The sequence below is a fragment of the Staurois parvus genome, unplaced genomic scaffold (assembly GCF_062004578.1).
Source record: "Staurois parvus isolate SC_StPar_1 unplaced genomic scaffold, SC_StPar_1.0 ptg000031l, whole genome shotgun sequence".
In the NCBI taxonomy this organism is placed as follows: Eukaryota; Metazoa; Chordata; class Amphibia; order Anura; family Ranidae; genus Staurois; species Staurois parvus.
The window spans coordinates 2,055,081-2,079,121 of record NW_028317827.1 but is presented as its reverse complement, the minus strand read 5'-3'; the positions used below and the strand labels follow the sequence as shown (position 1 = coordinate 2,079,121).

Sequence of the window (24,041 nt, the reverse complement as noted above, 5' to 3'; positions counted from 1 at the left end):
AAAAACGGGGCACTATTTCTCCCACTGACACCAACTATCTTTCCCCCTAAAACAAAAGATTGGGCATTGTTTACTCCTAGTGGGCACATTTCCCTCCCCTAAAGTCTGAAGGATACTAAACTGGCCCTTTCTTTAGAAAGTTTGGAGACCCCTGATCTATAGTATATAGTGGAAACAGAACTTCCTAGCTCCTGCTGGTGATCCTACTAGTTATGCACCCCAGAATTCGATTCAATTTCCCCACTGCCTGGTCACACTGCTTATAGTTGAAATCATCTGAAATAAGTCCCCAATCTTTTTTCTATGTAGTTCTGGCTAACACAGTTGGCCCAATGCTGTACTCTGAGGATTCTTTTTTCTAAATGCATCATTTGCCATTTATAAACCTTAGATTGCAATTTTCACGGCTTTGAGAAATCTTCCAGAAATGCCAAATTATGTTCTATGCTGCGAAAACCTCCAGGGACATCAAACTTAATGCACACTTTTGCGTCAACAGCAAAAAATTCCTTGCCCATCAAACCTTCAGTTATGTCACAAACAGATTAAATACAACCGGACCTAGTATAGGGACATTGTGGTGCACCACTAATGACTGGTCTCTGAATAACCATTATTTATAACCACACTCTGGTATCTATCCTTTAACCAACTGTGTATTCTCTAGGTCCTAACTTGTACAACTTTTTAATGAGATCATTATGTCGACCTGTATTAAATCAAGATGTCCACAGCAACACCCTGGACCAAAACATCTGTTTGATATATAGTCAAAAAATTCAGTCAGGTTAGTCTGGCATGATCTGCCCTCAGTACATCCATGCTGCTTTGGGTCCAGCTTTGGACAGGGCCAGGTGGTTGCTAACCCAGTTGGAGGAAATGATGAGCACAATGAGTCCAATGGAAGGTTGCACAATCTTATTTAGTTACATAGTTAGTCTGGCTGAAAAAAGACAAAAGCCCATCCAGTTCAACCATTAAAAATAAAAAGTTATAATCCTACACCCACAGTTGATCCAGAGGAAGGCAAAAAAAAACAGCAAATCATGATTCAATTTGCTCCTGCAGGGGAAAAAATTCCTTCCTGATCCCCGAGAGGCGATGGGATATTCCCCGGATCAACTTTATCTATAAATGTTAGTGTCCAGTTATATTCTGTGTATCCAAGAAACAATCTAGACCTTTTTTAAAGCAATCCACTAAGCTGGCCAGAACCAACTCTTAAGGGAGTCTATTACACATTTTCACAGCTCTTACTGTGAAGAAACCTTACTGTGCCTCTGTGATGACCTCAGGGTGAATAACTCTACGCCGAGTTCACTATATGAACCACTGATGTATTTATACATGGTGATCATATCCCCCCTTAATCTCTTCTTCTCATGAGAGAATAAATTCAATTCCTCTAATCTTTCCTCATAGCTGAGCTCCTCCATGCCTCTTATCAGTTTAGTTGCCCTTCTCTGTACTTTCTCCAGTTCCCCAATGTTCTTTTTGTGAATTGGTGCCCAAAACTGAACTGCATATTACAGATGAGGTTTTACTAATGATTTGTACCGGGGTAATATGATATCTCTCTCTCTGGAGTCTATACCTCTTTTAATACAAGAGAGGATTTTGCTCGCTTTAGAAACCGCAGCTTGGCATTGCGTGCCATTATTAGGCTTGTGATCTACCAGAACTCCCAGATCCTTCTCCACCATTGATTCCCCCAGTTATACCCACCCTAGTATGTATGATGCATGCATATTCTTAGCCCCCAAGTACATAACCTTACATTTATTAACATTAAACCTCATTTGCCACATAGTTACCCAATTAAACAGTGCATTGAGGTCGGCTTGTAAGTTGGAGACATCCTGTAAGGACGTTATTCCACTGCACAGCTTGATGTCATCTGCAAAGACTGAAATGGTATTTTCAATCCCAGACCCTATATTATTTATAAATATATTAAAAAGTAAGGGTCCCAACACTGAACCTTGGGGTACACCACTGACAACCCTAGACCATTCAGAGTATGAATCATTAACCACTACTCTCTGAATACAATCTTTTAGCCAGTTTTCTATCCATTTAAATATGGATTTTTTCAAGCCTGTAGACTTTATCTTACACATTAGCTGTGTGTGGGGAACTGTGTCAAACGTTTTTGCAAAATCCAAGTATACCACGTCCATCGCCACCCCTCTGTCCAAGTATACCATGTCCACCGCCACCCCTCTGTCAAAGGTTTTGCTCATCTCCTCATAAAAAGAAATCAGATTTGTTTGACAACTTCTGTCTTTCATGAATGCGTGCTCTCTGTTGCTTAAAATATTTTTTTCCAGCAAGAACTCATCTATGTGGTCTTTTAATAAACTCTCCAGTATCTTCCCAACTATAGAAGTTAAACTAACTACTTGGTAAAGATTTTGACCCCTTTTATATATTGGCACCACATTGGCCAATCCAGTGGTATTTGCCAGTCATTAAAGAGTCTCTAAAAATTAGAAACTATGGCTTTGAAATGACAGAGCTCAATTCTTTAAGGACCCGTGGGTGTATGGCATCTGGTCCAAGTGCTTTATTCACCTTTATACTGTCTAAATATTTTTGGATCATATCAATTGTGTGGATCATCTGGAGCTGTGTCAATACCATGCCCATTATGGACAAGAGCTCCCCCATGCTCCTTTGTATACACAGAGCTGAAGAAGGCATTTAATAAATGTGCCTTCTCTTTGTCCCCAGTCACCCACTCTAGATTATCTTGTAAAGGGCCTACATGCTCGGACCGGACCTTTTTACTATTCATATAATTGAAGAATTGTTTGTGGTTTGTCCTATCTTTTGCAATCTGTTGTTCATGTTCAATTGTTGCTGCCTTTATTTCCTTTTTGCATATTCTGATATATTCTTTGTAATGTTTAAAAGATGATATCATTACTTCTTTTTTCTATTTAATAAAAGTTCTTTTCTTATTATCTATAGCTTTTTTAACTTTGGATGTAAGCCACATAGGTTTGATTTTTAGCCTTTTAAACTTGTTGCCCATGGGAATATATTTTGCAGTGTGTTCACATCAAGTCTTTTTGAAGAACTCCCATTTATGTGTTGTGTTCATTGATGCCAATATTCCCTCCCAGTCTAAGTCTTGGAGAGCAGCTCCCAGCCTTGGAAAACTAGCTCTCTTAAAATTGAGCGTTTTTATTTTTCCTGTATGTGCTTGCTGTTTACAGCTAACAATAAATTAAATCATGTTATGGTCACTGCTACCCAGATGTTCTTTTATATGGACATTCATAACAAGCTCTGCATGGTTTGAGATTACCAGGTCCAGCAGAGCATCATTCCTAGTTGTGGCCTCTATGAACTGTACCATAAAATTGTCCTGTAGTAGGTTTAACAATTTTTGCCCTTTAACTGTTCCTGCAGTACCATTACTCCAGTCAATTTCCAGGTAGTTAAATTCCCCCATTATTATCACTGTCCCAGCCCTTGCAGCCCTTTCGATCTGTGAAAGGAGCTGAGTCTCCCCCTCCTTATTAACACTGGGAGGCCTATAACAAACTCCAAGGATTACCTTTGTAGTACGCACCCCCATGTGCAGTTCCACCCATAATGCTTCAGCCTCATCACACTGTCCACCAACTAGGTTAGTTAAGTTAAAGGTAAACAGATAACAAGTTCAGCACTAATAGCAATCACCAGCACTAGTAATGTGTCTTCAGGAACTGAGGCAAAGTACTCAGCATAAGTATGGTATGGTATCAGCAACACAGTAACACTGGCAACCAGGTGTAGAAGTTCTCAGCAATGTTAGTAGTACAAAAGAAAGTTTCCAGGAGCAAGGTTGTCACTTTGGTATGGCTTACATTACCAAAGCAGCATCTGCGTAGGGGGTGGCTGTTAGGCAGGGTGGCGGTGCATGTGGCTCTTAGAAGAGCTGTTCAAGTCCTATGTCACATCGCTGGAGACCAGAAGATGACAGAGGAGACAGCAGTGTCCCTAACGTGTCCCTCCTTGAACAGGAACCTTTCCCTGAGAAAATTCACTGTTCCTACCAAATGGGGGTCCTTTCTCTAACCTAACCACGTTGTTACTGCCCAGCAATGGTAGCAGAGCACTGGTATATATTACCACTGCCCATACTAAAATGGCCACCAAAGGTCACTCAGTGTTGCAGTGTCCAATCGGACCACTTTTTTCCTGGTGATCCCTACGGAGTCTACAGAGGAACAAAGAGGCACAGCTCCACCTACAGAATGGAGGACAAACTGCACCTGCTTACACATCAAGTTTTGTTTTTAAATGATCCTTAAAGTGGTTGTAAAGGTAAAAGAGTTTTTATCTAAATGCATTCTAAATGCACACCTGATCCTGATCTCGGTCCAGTGTTCTGCACTGTGCAAGAGCTCGTCTCCCAGCTCTCATAGGCCTGGCTGGGAGAAGTGAGAGCCACTGACTCCTGCTGCTGTCATTCAAAACCTGTAAGCAGGGGGCAGGGGCAAGCCAGGCTATGTGTCTGAATAGACACAAACATCCCAGCTTGGAAGCAAGCCCGTGCGAGTGCCCCCATAGGCAGTGGGTTCCTATGGGGGCACTCGGCAGGGGGGAAGAGTCAGGAGCGCCTTTGGGGGACCCAAAAAGAGGAAGATTGGGGCTGCTCTGTGGCAAACCATTGCGCAGAGCAGGTAAGTATAACATGTTTGTTATTTTAATTTAAAAAGTAACCTTTAATATTACTTTAAACCTTTTTAGAGAGAGAGAAATATTTAATCTATATTTCTACTACAGATATTAAAATGATTAGCCTGTAGTTACTAGCTTCTGCCTTTCTACCTTTTTTATTAGGGTATAGGGAAGGCTACAGATAGTAGTCTGCTTGGGTATAAGTGATATCAAAAGTAGGCTAGGTGGTTTATTGGTTCTTGACCGAAATTGTCCTGGAGTGCGTATGGGCATTGTAGGAACAATACATTGTAAGCTACGTCAATCGCACATACCACTGAGAATGTTCTTATATCTGTGTTAAGTGGAATGCAAAGATATGTGGATGTAGTTCAGACTGCTTTCTGTGGCACTATTGTTGGGAAAATTGCCCCCTCTTCCTCTCTCAGTGACAGAGGAAAAATCTAAGAGCAGAAAGAGAGTTGAGAAATCTACCAAGGGGAACACAGCTAAAAATGGAGAATTTTCTTTTCACGCTTAGGAACGTTTTTCTGTCACTCCCTCTTCTGTACCTAAGATAGCCAGTGGGTGTAAATCTCCCCAGTAGGAACACAGTCAACTATTAAAAATACAATGAATTAAAACAAAACAAAGCCAAAAAAAGATGACACTTGGGAGATGGAAAAGGGCCAATGATCAAGCATATATGAAATATTTTCTGCATTATATTATACAATCTAGATTAAAAGTAAAGCTTTTACACGTAAGACTGCTACAATTCCCCCTTTGTTCTATGCAGGATCATCAACAGTCGGTTACAATACATTTCAAGGGTCACTAATATCTCTGGCATTCATTCGGTAATCATAACTTTTATTATCAACTGTTGTTGGTGAAAGAACTGGGGAGGAATGAATGCCTTCTTTTAGAATAAACCCACAAAACATTTTCTTCTATCTCGAAAAAAAAAATGATTGAAGTACTTTCAAGCACATTCTCTATTCTTCATGTTTTGACAAAGCATCTAATTAACAGCGGGATCAGCCATCATCTGAAATCATGAAAAGATTGTGTGTGCTGGTCCTGTCCTATTATTACACCGAGCAAGTGGCATTCTGATTAAAAAGATCAACTTCATTTATTTGATAAAAAATAAATGTCATATGCACATACCAGTGAGAATTTTTAATATAGTTATGATGGAAAAATACAGACTGGGGAATTGCATTCCTGCTGTAACTAAATAATGGACCATTTTACCCCACAAAGTAAAAACACTGTATGCCTCCTAGATTGTAAGCTCGAAAGAGCAGGGCCCTCGATCCCCTCATGTTTTGCATTGTATTGTATTGTTATTGTTCTGTCCCCCATTGTAATGTACAGCGCTGAGTGAACTATTGGCACTTTATAAATACTGTATAATAATAATAATAATAATATAGCTTTGCACAGCTGTGTCAGTTTAACACTGTATACATACTTACAGGAGGGGGGTGAATGGAGCTTACCTCCATATTCAGTCAGTGGGTTTGAGTGTGTCCTAGACCAAATTGTATTGTTCAGTTACAATATTTAAAAACTGGAGTCCCATACCTGGTTGTGCTGTTTGGCAGAGGTGCCCGTATGATAACACTGGATGAACCAAATTATAACTTCATTGGCAAGTAGGACAATTCTCATATATGCAGGGCTTTTTTTTCAAAGAATAGGTGCAGGTACCCCCCCCCCCTTGTGCAGGTATTCCTTCCCTTCTGAGACATCCGTTGTCTCAACTCCTACCTACCTTCAATGTCACCCTTACCCACCTCCCAATCAGTGTTAATTTTGATGTCAAATTTTGATTTAGTTTTAGTCATAGTCTTTTGACATAAATGCCATTTTAGTTTTAGTTGTATTTTAGTCATCTGAATTTTTTTTGTATTAGCTGTATTTTAGTCGATTAAAATCTGCAGTACATTTTAGTCGGCTAAAATCATTTTAGCCAACTAAAATCTAATGGGCTTAGCTGAATTGTAATGCATTATTTAAGCATTTAGAATTTCAAAACTCATTATATACTCCAGGAGTAAAAAAAAAAAAAGATTTATGGTATTAAGGTTTGAACAAACTACACAGATTTAGCCATTATATAACATCTTTATATGTAAAATATCCCACCCTCATATTAGAGTTCTGTTTTCGTTCATTGGTGAAAATTGGAATTGATTTTCGTCATAGTTTTCGTCAATTGACGAAATGAAAATGATGACGAAAATATTTTTGGTGACACAATTAACACTGCTCCCAATACCAACGTTTTACAGAACACAGAACCAAGTATCATTCTGTGGTGCTAAGTATTTTGTATGAACAGAAAAAAGGAGAGAAAAGTGTCACTATCTAAGTGAAAACAATAAATATGCACACACATTTAAAAGACCTTAAAGCGGAGCTCCACCCAAAAGGGGACGTTCCACTTTAAGGCTTTGTCCCCAACTCCCCTTTAAGGATTGGCACCTTTTGGAAAAGGGGGGGTACCCGAATTTGACAGGTATCTACTCCCACTTCTGCTGTGATCAGAAACGGAAGTTGTCCTCCTACCCTCCTTCCCCATAGTCTTCTGGGACATGTGACAGGTCCCAGAAGATTTCGGGACCATTCACAAACTGCATGCACAGTGGGCACCCGGCTGTGAAGCTGCAAGCTGTCACAGTCAGGTGTCCACACTGAAGATGTCAGCGCCTAGAAGACAGGATGGTCGGTCTACCCGACCCGAGTGGAGACACCATGGGATCAAGGAACAAGTGACTGTCCATTAGCTACAGGAGCTACAGTTTTGTGGCTGCTGACTTTTATTTTTTTTTATTCCAACTGGACCTCCACTTTAAGAGGCATATCAATAAATCTCCAGCAGATGGCGACCTTCCAGTGGTAAGAAAACCCCCCAGCATGGATGTGGCGTAAGGTGCTAGGAATCAGAAAGCTGATCCGGGGAACAACAGGAAGAGCCAGCAGAAGCAGCAGACTGAGTGTGTATACAACGTGGATGAGAACCACTGTGGACAGGGTGCCAATGCCCTTTACAAGTTTCTTTTAAGTAATTTCTATGGAATTTGGTGATGATAACAAGAAACACAGAGCAATAGATCCCCTGCAGCCAGCAACAATAGACCTCCTCACAGCAACTGTAGATTCCTCCATCAACAATACACCCCCCAGCAATAACAGACCCCCCCCCCACACACACACAACAAAATACACCTCCATGAGCAATATATGCACCCCAGCAACAATAAACCCGTGACAGCAACAATAGATCTTCCAGAAACCAGCATCAGTAGATCCTCCAGCAGCCAGCACCAATAGACTGCTCCCTCAACAGAAAATCCCTGTCAACAGCAATTGACTTGCCTGAAAACATAATACCTCCAGCAACAATAAATCCCCCGCCACCAACAATAGAGCTCCCCAGCAACAATAGACTCCCCGCAACAATAGATCTCCAGCAGAAACAATGGACTCATCTCAACCAGCATCAGCAGACCATCCAGTACAACCCAGCACCCCTTGCCATTACATGAATTCAGTGATAGAGGTGCCCTCTACGTTCCCACTGAGAAAAGCCCTGATTATATGTATTTAATCTATGTACTAGGAACATACGTTCTACATAATTCAATGTTAGAATAAAACATGTCACCCCATCTAACTATAGGTACTTTATATGTGCTCTATTGATGTGCCTGCATGTCACAGCAATGCAACAATGGACACAAAATAAAACATTAGGCTCCCACAGGGAAAAGAAAACATTCTATGCTCTGCTCTTGTGTGATTTCCCCCCCCGCCTATTGGTTATGATGCTTGGCAGGGACCCCCTCTTCATTTTGGTGACCCCCCATATCACATCTAGGGTCCTTTTATAAATCAGAGAACCCCCCCCCCCATAAATGAGAGCCTCCCATCACATCAGAGTCGCCCCTACACAAGAGTCCCCCAATCACGGATGAGTCCACCCCACCATATCAGAGTCCCCCCATCACCACAGAGCCCCCCCCCCCAATCACACAGTTTACCTTTCACAGATCCCCCAATCACACAGTCCCCCTTTCACAGAGCCCCCCCCTAATCACACAGTCGCCATTTTACAGAGCCTCCCAATCACAGTCCCCCTTTCACAGAGCTCCCCAATCACACAGTCTCCTTTTTACATCAGAGCCCCCCATAACATAGCCCCCTTTTGCAGAGCCCCCCAATCACACATTTGCTGTTTTGCAGAGCCCCCAATCACAGCCCCCCTCTCACAGAACCCCCTAATCACACAGCCCTTTCACAGAGCCCCCCAATTACACAGTCCCCATTTTACAGAGCCCCCAAATTATACAATTCCAATTTTACAGAGCCCCCCCAAACACAGATCTCCCCAATCACACAGTCTCCTCTTTACATCAGAGTCCCCCCCCCCCCCCCCAATCACACAGACCACATTTTACAGAGCTCCCCAATCATAGCCCCCCTTTCACAGAGCTCCACAGTTTCTTTACATCAGAGCCCCCAATCACCCAGCCACCCTTTCACAGAACCCCCCAATCACAAAGCCCCTTTTTACAGTGCACCCCAATTACACAGTCCCAATTTTACAGAGCCCCCCAAACACAGCCCCCCTTTCACTGAGCTCCCCAATCACACAGTCTTCTCTTTACATCAGAGCCCCCAATCACACAGCCCCCTTTTCACAGAGCCCCCCCATCACACAGATCCCATTTTACAGAGCTCCCCAATCACAGCCCCCTTTCACAGAGCTCCCCAATCACACATTCTCCTCTTCACATCAGAGCCCCCCAATCACACAGTCCCTCTTTCACAGAGCCCCCCAAACACACTATCCCCCTTTCACAGAGCTCCCCAATCACAGCCCCCTTTCACAGAGCTCCCCAATCACACAATCTCCTCTTGACATCAGAGCCCCCCAATCACACAGTCCCTCTTTCACAGAGCCCCCCAAACACACTATCCCCCTTTCACAGAGCCCCCAATCATACAATCCCCATTTTACAGAGCCCCCCAATCACAGAGCTCCCCAATCACACAGTCTCCTCTTCATACTGGAGCCCGGTTAAAGCAGTGAGGCAGAGGGCAAGTGGTGGAGGAGATCTGGGGGAGGCAGACTTCCATCTTCTCCTGAATGCTGGGTGGTGGCCCTGCTCCTGCCTGCCCTGGATCAGAGTAGTGTATTGCCATGGTGCCCACCTGCACCATGGCAGCTCATGATTTTGATCCAGGGCAAACTGGGTCCTGTGATCAAATCACCCCGTGGAAACTGTGATTGAGAAACACTGCTCTGCAGTACACAAATGCCTACCCTATCTGCCTTGACCAAGTAGGTGATTAGGATGCAAACCAACATTCAACAAGGACCCCTGCTTCGCAGTCCCAGTAATGATCCTAGTATAGACAGCATGTTGTAGTAATTGCTGTATTGATATAAATGACTATTCCCTGTACACACGCATGTGGTGCTGCATTTAGCTTGTGACCTTTTTCAAAAGCTTCAAATACATCATAACTGCATATACAGAAAGCAGAAGGTATCCAGCTGTGCATTCCCAAATACAGGAATCATCAAAAACATGCACCTCTGGTGTGTCCTGTTTATGTGTCCTCACAAATGCAGAATTTAAAGAAAAGAATATTGTACAATCATTTATAATGTGTTCTTAGCTCTAGGTGAATGCATCCACTGAAATGTGTGCAGACCCTGAGAGGGTTAACTCTAGCCAGCAATAAAGAAATATAATGCATTAGAGTCACGGCTGTGTCTGCACCCTTTTAAATGTCTGGTCTTAGCCACAGCAGAGCTATTGATGAACAATCAAACTACGGAATGTTAAAGTCAAGTAAATAGAACTGAATTAACCGTTGCGCATAATAAATTGTTCAATCGGCACTTGCTGTAAAATCGATCCAGAAATTGATATAGGAATAAATAATCGCAATACTGGCGCGGTTTATAACAGCAATATAAATGTTTATTGTGTAGATTGAAAGGGCTTTATTTTAAGCCATATATTACACATTTTAGGTCATATATTGCATTTTTGACATACACACTTACATTGCTATGAATATGGTTGTTACATTCAATAAATAAGCTATACCAAGACAGGAAGTATTACAATTGAAATCTACAGAAATATCATATAGTGTGCCTTAGATTTTTATGGTGACCCTTAAGTGGCTAAAGAAACCAAAAATACCCCCTAGAATAAAACTGGGACTTTAAAGGCAACTAAATTGCCTTTGAAGTCCCAGTATTATCTTTGGGGTTGTTTTTGGTTTCTGTACACTTTTGAGATGTTGGTCAGATCCTATAACTTTTGTGAGTGAATTTACAGCAAAAAAATTAAGCACCTGCCATTCTACTGTCCATTGGGATATTCACACCAGAGCATTGGCAGCTGGTGGGGCTTAGCATTGACATTAGAAACGTCAGGTCCCCTGAACATACCTACCTACTAGGTTTCTGACCTGGAAAAAGGCACCATTTTTTTAAATAGATACCCCCACCTGTTGGATACCTGCCCTACATTAAAAATCTGGGACCCAACATGAACCCGTGGATCCAGACCCTGCACAATTTAGGATTCATGGATGATAAACAATTTATTTGTATTTCCTATCTAGAGTACCTTCATGTTTTTGTGTACCATGCTAAGACTTACCTTAAAATGAAGCCCTCCAGCGGCATGCTGTCACTGCTGACAGGGCTTCCATCTTCACCTAGTGTTCCTTCTGTGTCTGCGAGCTCTGGCCATCTGACTGGCCAAGCTACGATGCGCATGTGCGTAGGATTCCCCGGCCACGGCACAGTACTCTAAAGGAATGGCGCGAGTATGCCGTTTCTTCAGAGTGCATGCGCCGGCTCTAAAAAAGAGCTAATGTTTCCTAAATAGTGCACGTTTAGGAGATTTTACCTACAGGTAGGCATTATTATAAGTTAACCTGAAGGTAAAAGTTAAATTAAGAGTTTACTACCAATTTAACTTATGATATCTCAGACTGATCAGTGCCTTCTTCTCACTCAATAATCCTAGCTGAATTATAAAACCTCCCTTCTGATATTTACATATTCTATTATCTAACTGCAAAGAGGAAAAAAAGTATATCTATATGTAGCCATGCCCCCTTAGGAGTCGCTAAAGATTTGAGTCTCCCTAAACTCCTGCACAGCCAGGCAACACAAATTTTTCACATACTTCCATTCCAAAGAAAGTAAACAGTCCTTGAACTTGTTTTTTTTGGATTTTATTAGGGGTAATAAACTTGGATGGGGTTGAGGGATGCACGGGATGCTCAAGGAACAGTAAACTGAGGATAACATCCTGGCAACTATGTATATGTCTTTACACAGCAAACATTTCTTATAGAGCTCTCCAGCCTCTCCTGATGTACCACCCCAGACCCTTGATAAATCTTCTTTACCTAGTTGTCTGGAGTAATTCTTGGGCAAGGGGATCCAGTACCTGCCACTTTCAGATGAACAGTCCCAGGTAAGGAGCTAATCAAATTTCCCACCAGAGTGCTCTCTTCTCCTTCAGCTGACCCATGGGGTGTAGGACTACTCACTCTTGTGAGTAAAATTACTCAGTCTTTTTCCTGTGAGCTGGTTTAGGTAGGTAGCTGCCTTCCGGCCTTCTGCTGGGCTGGTTATACAGGTAGTCCTCCCTATAGGGACTGGTGAGACTGAGTGATCCTCTTGTCCAGGTCCCAGCCTGTAGGTAGGCCCATTCCCACTGGGCCCCCTCCCAGGCTCTTGCATATCTTCCTCTCTCACATCTTGCACCTGACAATCTCTTTCTGCTGAGCAGGCTCAGTCATAGTTAAGGGCTGTCCTGACTCCATGCCATGGCACCTGCTTGGAGATTTGTCAGGATCCCTTAAGTATTCTAATCAGCCCCTCCTCACCCCCGTCCACTGCTTTCTAGAAACTTTTCAAGTCTCCAGAGCAGGGAGAGGTATCAGGGATCTGATCTGCAGAGCCTCTCAGCCCTGACCCAAATTTGACCCTGTTCACTATTCCTAGGCTGCTGCTAAAAATTAGCCACTAGCTCCCCCTGGCTATCTAGAGGGGTGCTACACTTTTGTTTTTAAAGGATTCATTCAGCTTTACCAAAAACCTGCCTGTGGATAAGGGGAGTTTATAGATAAAAACAAATTGTGCATCTCTGACTAAAGTTGAAAAATGCCTTTGATATAGGTGTAGGGTTTTTTTTTACCTCCTGAAGCCTGACTGAAATATTTCCAGGACATTGCAAAGTGAAGCCTAGTCCTTACTGCTCACATCTACCATTACAGCAGTGAGCTCTTAAACACTGAGCTCATAACTATTGCATGTGAGGAGGTTTGAATCAGATGATATAGTTTACATCTATAGCAAGGACATTTTTTTTAACTTTAGTCAGAGCTGCACAGTTTGTTTTTATCTATAAATGCCCTTTATCTGCATGGGCTGTTTTTTGGTAAAGGTGAACTAATCCTTTAAAAACAAAAGAGCAGAGCCACTGAAATGCAGTGTGGCGTATCTATGCAGTTTTTGTAAAGGTGAACTCATCCTTTAAAGACAACCTGTTATAAAACAAAGCAAGAGGCAATCATTAATGACCTCAGTTTGGAGAATGATATCTCATTTACCCTCAGCCTGATCCAATGACTTCATTACTTTGATTCACTGACCTAGAAAGACCATGCACAAATGGACAACATCTGACTTTTCTATGGCTGACCAGATCTGTCTACTTGTTCTGGGTCTATTACTTGGATAGTGTTGAAGCAAGTAGGGGCACGTTATAGCCAGGCAGCTGGCATTTACAAAACAGATTTTCGCCAATGAAAGCACCTGTATTTTCCCCATGACTTGTTTAATTTGAAGGAAATCTGTCATATAGAGAAATATAGAGGTTGTCATCACTGGGCTCCTGAAAATGCTGTGTCTGGCTTTAATAGACCCAGAAATGGAACATGCATGCCACATATGTGTGTCAGAATTCCTTATTGTTATACTTGTTCCTGGTCACTAAGGCTGTAGGTTTGATTGCTTTCCCTGCATTTGAGAATTCTCTGGGTGGTTCTGGAAAATAGGTGTGGAGTAAGGAAAATGGGCAGCATGAATATTTATACTGTCTCAGCCAATCCCGGTGGGAGACTGCACAGATGGTTGCTGGGAAGGTGTATGAATAGTTTGAGACCTGGAACAAAGGTGTCTTGTCCCTGAGGAGATCACAGCCTAGGAGGGCTGACTGCCCCCTGGGCAAGACTGCCATGTATCTACTGTTCAAATTGCTGAAGCTGATTGAGAGGATTTTTGTCTGAGGATCTAATCCTGTATCCTGGGAGAAAGTGTCTAGAAGATATTGGTAGGAGGCAACCAATCATCCAAGGACATTAGAGAGTACAGACTTATGTGAAAAGATCCTAGAGACTGCGTGCTGTTGCCACCCCTCTGGTGCTATAGTGGCAGCTGTGTTCAAGGGGGGCATTGTGTTTGGTGTCCTAGATAGCTCAGTCTATTTAATTCTTAGATTTCCCAAGCTGCTACTACAAGGCTTAGTCCACCATTTCCTTGTGCAATGACTTGGCTCAAAGTTCCACAGGTGAAAGAGTGTCCTCCTGTTTGTACATAGTTTTGGAGTATCCCACACAGTTCCATATCCCTATCCAAGTTACCCAAAATAAAAAAATAACCAAAAAGAGACTACCCCTGGACCATTTATTGAGCCAAAGGGGTGACTGTGACCATGTGCCTGGCTGTGGAGCAACTACTAGGAAAATAACCCTGGACATCTTTCCAGTGGTTCCTATGAGGATGCCACTACACAATGAATATGACAGCTAGGAAATTAGCATTCTCAAAAAGGAGATGTTAGCAATCGCATCTCCAATGCCATGTCCTGACAGATTTACTGTAAACAGTTTGCCCCCTTTCCAAGCAAGAGCTGCTTAAACTTACAGCCATTTTGCCCAACTCTAATAAAATATTTGAAGTCTGCCCCAGCAGGAATAAATAGCAGCACTCATTCACCTTAATGATAAAAGCCTTTGCCATTTAGATATGTAAGAGCCACTCTAATTCCTTATTCGAAGAATATTTCAGAATTATTTAAGATCCACAGTGAAGCTGTTACTATAATCTGCGTACATAGAAATGTGCCCTTTCCTGCCAAGCTTCTGTGACCTTAATTTCTCCCTCTCCATCACAGAGAATAAAAATCAATTCTTGAGATCGTAACGTGGAGACAGATTTCTATAAAACGGCCCTGATCCTTGCTGATTACCTGATGCATCTGTTTTGCTAATTGGTTCTATTTACAGAATGTTAGCAGACCAGCTAACAAGATTAGCCAAAGCCAAGTAGGGACAGTTTAATGATCGCAATACATTTTTCCGCTTTTATTAGCCTGCTGGAAAGATTTACCTAAATCGCATTCCAAAGGAGCATTAAGAAATAACGCCATGCCCTCTGTGGGCTACTGTGATGTCACAGATAGGGCACCATTTCACCTCTGTGGCCAGACTATTGTACTCTTTGTATGAATTTGTATCACACACTCACATATGCATCCATGGCGGCTAAATTATCTGTGTTCCCAGCACAGCGACCAAGCTGTCATAAACTGTTCCCAGTCTTTGTGATTGGGAGTCGATGGGATGGGCTCCTGATCAAGTGACCACTGTGACAGCCAATTACAGTGATCACATGATCAAGAAGTCTGCCCACCTTCCCGGCATTAGGATCCAGTTAAACAATGGGAAGGGGTTAATAAAGGGCATTTTCACACTGTGTGCTATGAAATGCAATGCAACATTCATTTTGAATGCCATCCCAATACACCTAGTCAGCTCACAATGACATTACTGCATTGCACAGATGTGAACCTCTTTGCATTGTGGTGTGCTGGGTTAGAAAAATGCAGCAGATCTGTTAAAACCTGTGTAGCCCCTAGTCCACAGTGCTGCTTTGCAGCATAGACTGGACTACTACTGCCGCTGCCTCACCTCCTCTCCTCTTCTCAAGCACCCAGTGAGCCAGAGCAGCTCTGTGACTAGAGACAAGGGAAGGGAGAGGGACTTATGGGAGATGTAGTCCCCAGGAAGACTGTATCTGGTGCTGTAGAGTGTTTTAGAACAAGTCTCAACAAAATCAGTGATCTACAGTAAAGGAAAAGGCAGAGACTTCCTGGGCTTGCGGCAGTCCATTGGAGAATGATTTAATACACAGTGAGGCAGGCTCTCTACTGGATCACTGCGATGTGTCTGATTTTCAGAAAGGTTTTCCTAGTGACATCACCAGGACTGTGGGATTGCCATCTCAGAGTCTGGTGTTGCTGCTAGGTCTGTGGGGAGGACATCATTGATGAGTTGTATCGCAGTTAATGTTTCTGAACCTGAATGGAGAGCGGGAGGAGGAGACTCATCAAATTATGAAGCCAGTAGCCACAATCTTTGGTGCACTATTTAGGGGAACAATACCACCTGTTTGGGTTACCATTCGAGCAACTACGACCAGTTTTGTGGGACGCCTCTCGCCCAGCCCAGTACATGGGAGTGTAAGTAATGGCCTCAGCCATCGCTGCTCCACTGGGAATGCCCCCAACTGGTTTCACCCCCCCCCCCCCACTGGGGCTTAGACCTCTATGGCTAAGCCCCAGTGGGAGGGGTGAAATACATCAGGGGGAGTGGCCGGTGAAGCAACAATGGCTGAGGCTATTACCTACATTCACATGTACTGGATTTGCCAAAGTCCCACATTTTCTATACATATGTCGGCACTTGGATGAGTGAAAGGACGCCAGCACCTTGACTCCAGAGCTCCAGTGGGCAGCACATCACAAATTTGCACTAATAAGGTTTTTGAGGTCACAGTTTTGTGGGACTCACATTTAAGTGCTCCAACACTGGATTTGGACCCCCAATGTATACCAACGCACTGGCCAGTGGGAGAGGGTCAAGCAGAGACTATGGAGCTCTGATTCTTGCTTTAGTTAGGATTCCCCCTTAGAATAGGGCTTAAGGGCAAAGTTATTAGTCTGCTTGTTATTTTCAGATTTACACGTTATTTTGCATCTGTCCTCGTATACCTGTTCTAGTGTTTACTGTTACCTTTAAATCTTTTGCTTATGGACTTACTGTGTGTTGCAACAATAAATACTTCCTCTTCAGCCTTGGTTTTAGAGAGTGTGGTACTGACCAGAGAGTCATTAGCACTGGGAACAGGGGACTCGAGATATAGTGACTCCTCCTGGGGTAAATGCTACACCTGCAATGTGGTGCATTGCATTGGCTGCCTTTCTGAAATGCAGGTCAATGCATATATGCAGCAGAATGAAACAATGTGAAAGGGCCTTAAAGCAGAAATATATTCCACTGGGTAAGGGGGCTCTGGCCATAATTCGCAAGTATCCTCAGCATATTTGCACATTATGGTACTCTTGCCTCACAGTGTGCCCTCTTCTAGCGGTGACAGGCCTAGGCTGGGGTAGCTGCTCAATTCAGCACAGTTTCCCTCATCTATACTTTCAGATCCCATTGTTCTCCCCTTCAGCCATTGGACCACCACTGACCTTGTAACTCCTGTGCATGTGTTTGGGATTTACATTTTCCCCAACACCTGGCTCTATGTTTCGCATGCCAAGAATGAGTCACGATGTACGCTGTATGGCACAATTGTTGGAGAGCACTGAGATCAAATAAAAATGCAATCTACATCAACACAACCTGTTGTCCTGTGCCTTGCCATCTTGCCTGTTCTGGGTACCTAACAAGTTCACTTGATAGCCTTCCTAACCGTATGGCTCCTTCAGAATTTTCTACAACATCAACATATTCATTCAATGTTATTCATCCATTATGATTTATGCTCAGTGGACTTTTAACTATCCATATTACTATAATGTATGCTTCTTTGTTGCAGCCATCATCATTGAACTGAGAATTCACCATTTTACATTTGTCTTGCAACTGCAGTATACTTAAACCCTTCGGGGAATGATGGAAAATGTAGGCCTCAAAGGCATTTTCCTTTCTAATAACTTCATAGCTGATGAAAATCCTGATCGCTGGCAGACTTTTCTGAAATATTGCAGACCTCAGAAATCTCATGAGACTTCACATTTCTCACTGACCGGGCAAGGAGTGCAAGGGAAGCACACATGTAAGGAGGAGGATGTGAGCCTTGGCCTCATCTGATATTACTGCACAAAGACGTCAGCTTTCAAACAGCCAATAGATGATACCTACCATCCATACAAATGCTTCAGATAAGCTATCTGATAACAGCTTCTATCCATAAAAATGCTTTACACAACAAAAAAAGCTGTAAACATGAAAGCTTTCCATACCCAAGAAACAACAACAATGGAACTTTAGTGGTGCATTGAAGTCGAGATGCTGTAGGAGCTTCCATAACATAAACACTTGACTCGGGCAAACATAATTATTCTTATGAAGCCAAAAAGAGAAGAGAAGTCCAACTTGTCCAAACAACTTCTCTAAGAAAATCCAAATGAAGAAAAGTGGGAACAGCGCACACTGGGGCTGATTTACCAAAGGCAAATAGGCTGTTCACTTTGCAAGGAAATATTCCCCAGAGCTTAGTTAATAATGTGAAGTTCTGCTGTGTTCCATAATCCAATCATGTGGAAGCAAATGTGCTGTTTTTTTTTTCCATTTTCCTTGCACGTGATTATGTATTCTTTGCTAAGTGACATTTCACCACATTCACTAATAACAATGCAAATGACCAAATTCCCTTTCAAAGTGTCTATTTGCCTTTAGTAAATCACCCCCAATGTATCCACCAACAATATATATTCAGAATTTCAGTGTTAAGTGATGGTGACTTGAGGCACATACTGCAATCCTGGCATAAAGAAGATTTGGGTGTTGAGGAAACGAAGCACCACTTGAAGCTGAGGCTTGAATATCTCCTTGCCAGTGCTCAGATAATGGCAGCCGGGTCAGATTTACTCATCCAGAAGTGTTAAACTGCTTTGCATGAGACACCGCTCAGACCAACCCAGTGCTAACAAGATGTGTGGTCTCAGCCAGTATCGCTCCAGCCCCCCACCTCGTTTTGCCTGCCCATGGAGCTTGGTCACAGAGCCTCTGTGTCCGAGCCCCGGTGGGCGGGATGAACTGAATCAGGGGGCATGGCTGGAGTGGCACTGGCTGAAGACACACGTCTTGTTAGCACTGGGTCGGTCTGAGTGACGTCTCATGCAAAAAAAATGAGGGTGTTGTTCCTATAATATACTTTCCTAGCCCAAACGCAATTGCTAAAACAAGGTTCTTAACCAATCACAATTGATAAAACGTTAATAAAGAGGCATGATTGTATAATGTATACTGCATGGCAAAGTTTCTTCTTGAAATGTGCTCTTAGTTAATCATGGTAGCCTATTTAATTTGTGAGCCATTATGGGCCTACAAACCATTTCCCCTTCATTTCAGTCCAGACTCCATTAAAACCAGCAAAAATGGTTTATTGAGAAGCATTACAGCAGAACGGCATCCATAATAGTCTATTAAAAGAATACCAAAACCATCTTTTGCTGCATACGTCACCTTCATTCCTGAGATAAATCCCTTTTTTTTCTGCCGCTAGATGTCCTCAGTCCTGATGGCCAGCATCATTCAACCCACTTCCGCTGAGCCCAGGTCATCCTGGACTTGCCCCCAGTCTGTAACTGGACAGTGCTAAAATAAGCAGCACAGTGGTGGGCTCATCTCTCTCTCTGTCACTCTGCGTTCTCCACCTACCAGCAGGCCACGGATCAGTACATATGTTCCTGCTTAGCTACATAGGGACTGGAGAAGCTAAAACTAGGTCAAATTCATGTACTTAGACTCCTTGCAATTTACAAGCACATTTAATGATGTATTAATTAGTAGAGAGCTGCATTAATTAGTTTCTTTTATATCTGCCTAGAGTTTGGACTGTCATAGCGAACACAAAATACCAGGGGCAGTACCTTTCCAAGCACTAGCCCAGCGCTCTGGATTCATGACAGCACAACAAATTCATTCAGCATAACAGACCTGTTCTGTTTGGCCTTTAAATTATCATCTCATCTTCTCAGCAGCCTGCAAGAGGCAAAGAAGATAACACAAGTGACGTGCAAGGTACCCAGATATAGAGAAAATACAGTTTTGCTCACGCACTTTGCCTCCAGTCATTTTTCATCATCTGTCACAATGATGGCTCTTTGTAAGGAGAGAGTCAAGTTACCGAGCTGATTTGAAGTGAGGCGGCTTTTGCTATTGGCTATGAAATGACAGCTAATATCGCTTTATAGTGGCTTCCTTTGTGCAATTGCAAAGGACAGTTTATTTGTGCAGAGGAAACCATGCTTGCGCTTAAACATACTTCAGGCCTGTCTTCCGGAATGTAGAAAGGGGCAAATTACGGAGGAGGGTGTATGGATGAATGAAAACCAGTTTATAAAAGGTGCAGCTGTGCAGAAATAAAAATTCATCTTACAATAGTGAATAGGCAATGGTAGACCATGTCATCAAATGATCCTTGTGCAAAAACAAGTCCATATATATGACATCCCCAGTGACACCAATACAGTGATCAGTGCTAATAAAAAGCACTGACACTGAAATAATGACACTGGGAAGGAAGGGGTTAACATCAGAGGCTATGAAAGGGTTAACTGTGTGCTTTCTACTGTAAGCACACTGCTTTGTATGGCTCTGCAATGCAGAGCTATACAAAGCAGTGTACAGGAGCTGACAGGGGAGAGAACTCTATGTAAACAATACAGTTCTCTCCCCGTCGGTAATACTCGGCGATCACCGGTTGCCGGCGAGTAATCACCGGCCGGGACCGGGTGACTGACAGCCAAGGCCGCAAATGGCGTCATGGGTAGGGCGTGCACCACCTACCCAAAACTGCAAAATCACGTATATATATATGTGATTTTGAGCACCCCTGCCGCCCCATAGCAGTATTTCTTCTATAGGGTGGAGGGGAAGCTGTTAAAGACCCTGCAAGTACAGAAAAATACATGTTGGGCTTCCTCAAATGCACTCAGCTCCTAAGTCCTGTTGTGTGCTGACTACACACAGCATATTTGTGGACTGAGTGGTGCCCGGCTGACCCAAAAATGTAGCTAAACTACTCAACCACTCCTACTTCAATTCTCTACAATATTATCTTCCTACAATTTGTAAAGTGCTGAGCAAACTGTTGGCGCTATATAAATCCTGTATAATAATAATAATAGTTCAAGATAATAACTAGGAAGTCTCTTTGAGATAACACAGGAAGTGTGCAGAGGATGCAGGACAGCTCTGAATTTCTGACAAGATTAACAGTTTTTTGCACTTATCAAACAGATATAATAAAACATTTTCCAATTGTATTTTTAAAAGAGAAGTACAAGAATGAAAAAACACAAACATTCATACTCACCTAGATGACTGGAATATTGTCCTGATGCTGTAGCTGTCACCCGCCAACTCTAAACTGAGAACTGAGTGACTGCTGATTGCTCAGTTCTTGGGTCCAGACCAGTACAAACTGCCAGTCACTACTCTGTGCTTTGCCGCTCCAGGGCTCACTGGAGCGCCAGGCTCTGAAGGGAGTGGGATTGGCTCCCTCAGGCTCTCAGCAACATGCTTGTAAGTGGGTGAATCCAAACATTATTGTCTGGATCCCTGCAGTCTGTGATGTCAGCTTACAGGGGACTTTAGCTGAATCTGGGTCACAGGAGTGCAGACTAAGTGCACTTCTTTGACCCACAGGAGAATAATGGTCAGAAGAGCATTGGCTATACTCCTCCTTTAACAGACCTAAAGTAAGAAAAAAAGAGTTTATTTTTAGGGTTTACATACACTTTGAAGCTAAACAACAGATATGTACAAAAAAAAAAATCACTTTTGCCCCCCACTCCACCCACCCCCCAATCCCAGACAACCTTAATCTCATTCTTTAAATAGTAGCCATTAATAATTGCCTTAATGTGCAGTTCTGTGCCATCTGGTGTCCCAATTCTGCAATCATCAATACTGTAATGTGGAGGAGAACTTCTTGTGGCACTTAAATCTTATCCCGATGATTTGGATGGTGGTCCTGCAGAGATTGCGGTGCTGGCATGATTAAGTAGTGGGGTACATATCACAGGACCACAGATTAAGTTAAGTATTAGTTTGAAGGGACACTTTATTTATTTATTTTTTTTACATGACTCCCCTTAAGTTAATTTTTAAGCACCTTGTAGCACCTGCACTAGAATCATTGGTTCCTCGTAGGCTCTACAAATGCAGGTACATTCCTGCTGACAAAGGGTATTGAAGGGCATATAGAACACCCACTACTCCAACAAATTAACATACCCTGCCAAGACTGTAGATTATGTTCACGCTAACAGTGGTGTAACCAACGCCTGCTGCTCCAGTAATTATGCACAACACATAAGTAGCACAATTCCCAAATCATTCCATTTTCTGAATCAGAAAAGCTGCATAATACTCCAGCTTGCTCAAAGAGGGCTGTTGGCACCTTGCAGCATTCTAAATATATCCATCCAATGTGCAAACCAAAATACCGTCTGACACTGTTTTGATTATCACCCGTAATTTTAATATGTTGACTTTTCATCGGTTGTACGAGGCAATATAATTGAGCCACCTAAATGTTGAAGTCTCCAGACAGAAATACAGTTTAATTTATCTTTAATTAATGGTAATAAGCAGTTTCTCCAGATCAGATGAGAAGTCTGGACAGCTAATATCAACAGAGAAAAGCAATTAAAATTCAGAGTACCATTGTTTTTCCATCGTGTCCCCATTGGCAGTCTGGCAGTTGTCTCTGACATTTCATAATCTTACCGATTGAAAAAAAAACAAATTCATTTAAAATTGGCACCTTGTGAACAAAAGTACTGCTCGGTTTCACAGGCATCAGAGCTGCTTTCAGATATCGTTATTACGATCTCTCCCAGTGCTTTGCAAACATATTAAAACTGCATTTTTATTATTGAGTCACTAAACTGATCTTTTTTTTTCTTTTTTCAAACTTCAGAACACAATGAAGATTCTATTGAAGGGACATTAAAGGGGAGCTAAACTGAAGAAGCTGTGCACAAGCTGTGCTGGTAGAGAACAAAGAACTAGATACCAGTACTGTTTGAGCTACAGAATGGATGAAGAAGAAGCAGAGAGGTCCTTGCATATCAGGTCCACAGATACAGCTTTTAGTCCAGCAAGGAAAACAGGGAGAAGCACAGCAGTAACCAAATTTTACTCTAAATCCCATAATGGTGTTAGTCAGTGGCACAGTACCTCATGCTAAGATATCATACCGTACATAATATTGCCTTATCCTGCAATTATGTGGTGTTCTGACTGTATTTTCTACTTCAAATGGCTGTAAAATGGTATTTACAAGTTGGACAGTTCTGTCTTAACCACTTGCCCTACAGAGGATTTACCCCCCTTCCTGACCAGGCCATTTTTAGTGTTACAGCGCTGCATTACTTTAACTGACAATTGCATGGTCATGCAACACTGCGCCCAAATTAAATTTACGTGCTTTTTTCCCACTAATAGAGCTTTCTTTTGGTGGTATTTGATCACCTGTGCGGTTTTTTTTTTTGCGCTACAAAAAAAAGACTGACAATGTTTTGACTTTTTGCTATTAAACATGTCCACTAAAAAAATTTTAAAAATCAAATTTCGTCATAAATTTAGGCCGAAATGTATTTTGCTACATGTCTTTGCTAAAAAAAAATATCTTAATATGTATAAATTAATTGGTTTATGTGAAAGTTATAGCGTTTACAAATGGTGGCATATATACTGGAAGTTTTTAAATATTTTTACTAGTAATGGCGGCGATCAGAGACTTATAGCAGGACTGCGGCAGGCATTCTGACACTGGGGGGGAAATGACTTGGTGTCACATCCCCAGTGACACCAATACAGTGATCAGTGCTAATAAAAAGCACTGGCACTGTACTAATGGCACTGAGCAGGAAGGGATTAACATCTGGAGAGATTAAATGGTTAACTGTGTGTTGTGTGTGTGTGTGCTTCACTGTAAGCACACTGATTTACATGGCTCTGCTGTACAACAGCTGAGGCCAGAAATACAAATGCCCGGAAATGCAAAATCACATATATATACGTGATTTTGCGCAGCGGGAAAATGGTTAAGCAAAGCATACACTTATATATTAGTACTAGTATATTTGTATGAACATTTGTACTAAAATTCTCAGTATATTTGACTGCCTGACAAATTTCATTTGAATGTAGTTCAATGTTTCATTTGCTTTTATCATTTGATTTTGGGGAGAATGGACTTTGCCAAACGAAAACTACTTACGCTGTTAGAAATTCTTTTT

At 42.3% G+C, this 24,041-nt stretch overlaps 1 protein-coding gene across 3 annotated transcripts in view; it reads right to left on the bottom strand.

The window, feature by feature from the left end:
• The window catches only part of GALNT13 (polypeptide N-acetylgalactosaminyltransferase 13), a 398,708-nt gene that overhangs the window by 242,383 nt on the left and 132,284 nt on the right, over window positions 1–24,041 (bottom strand). The window lies entirely within an intron of this gene.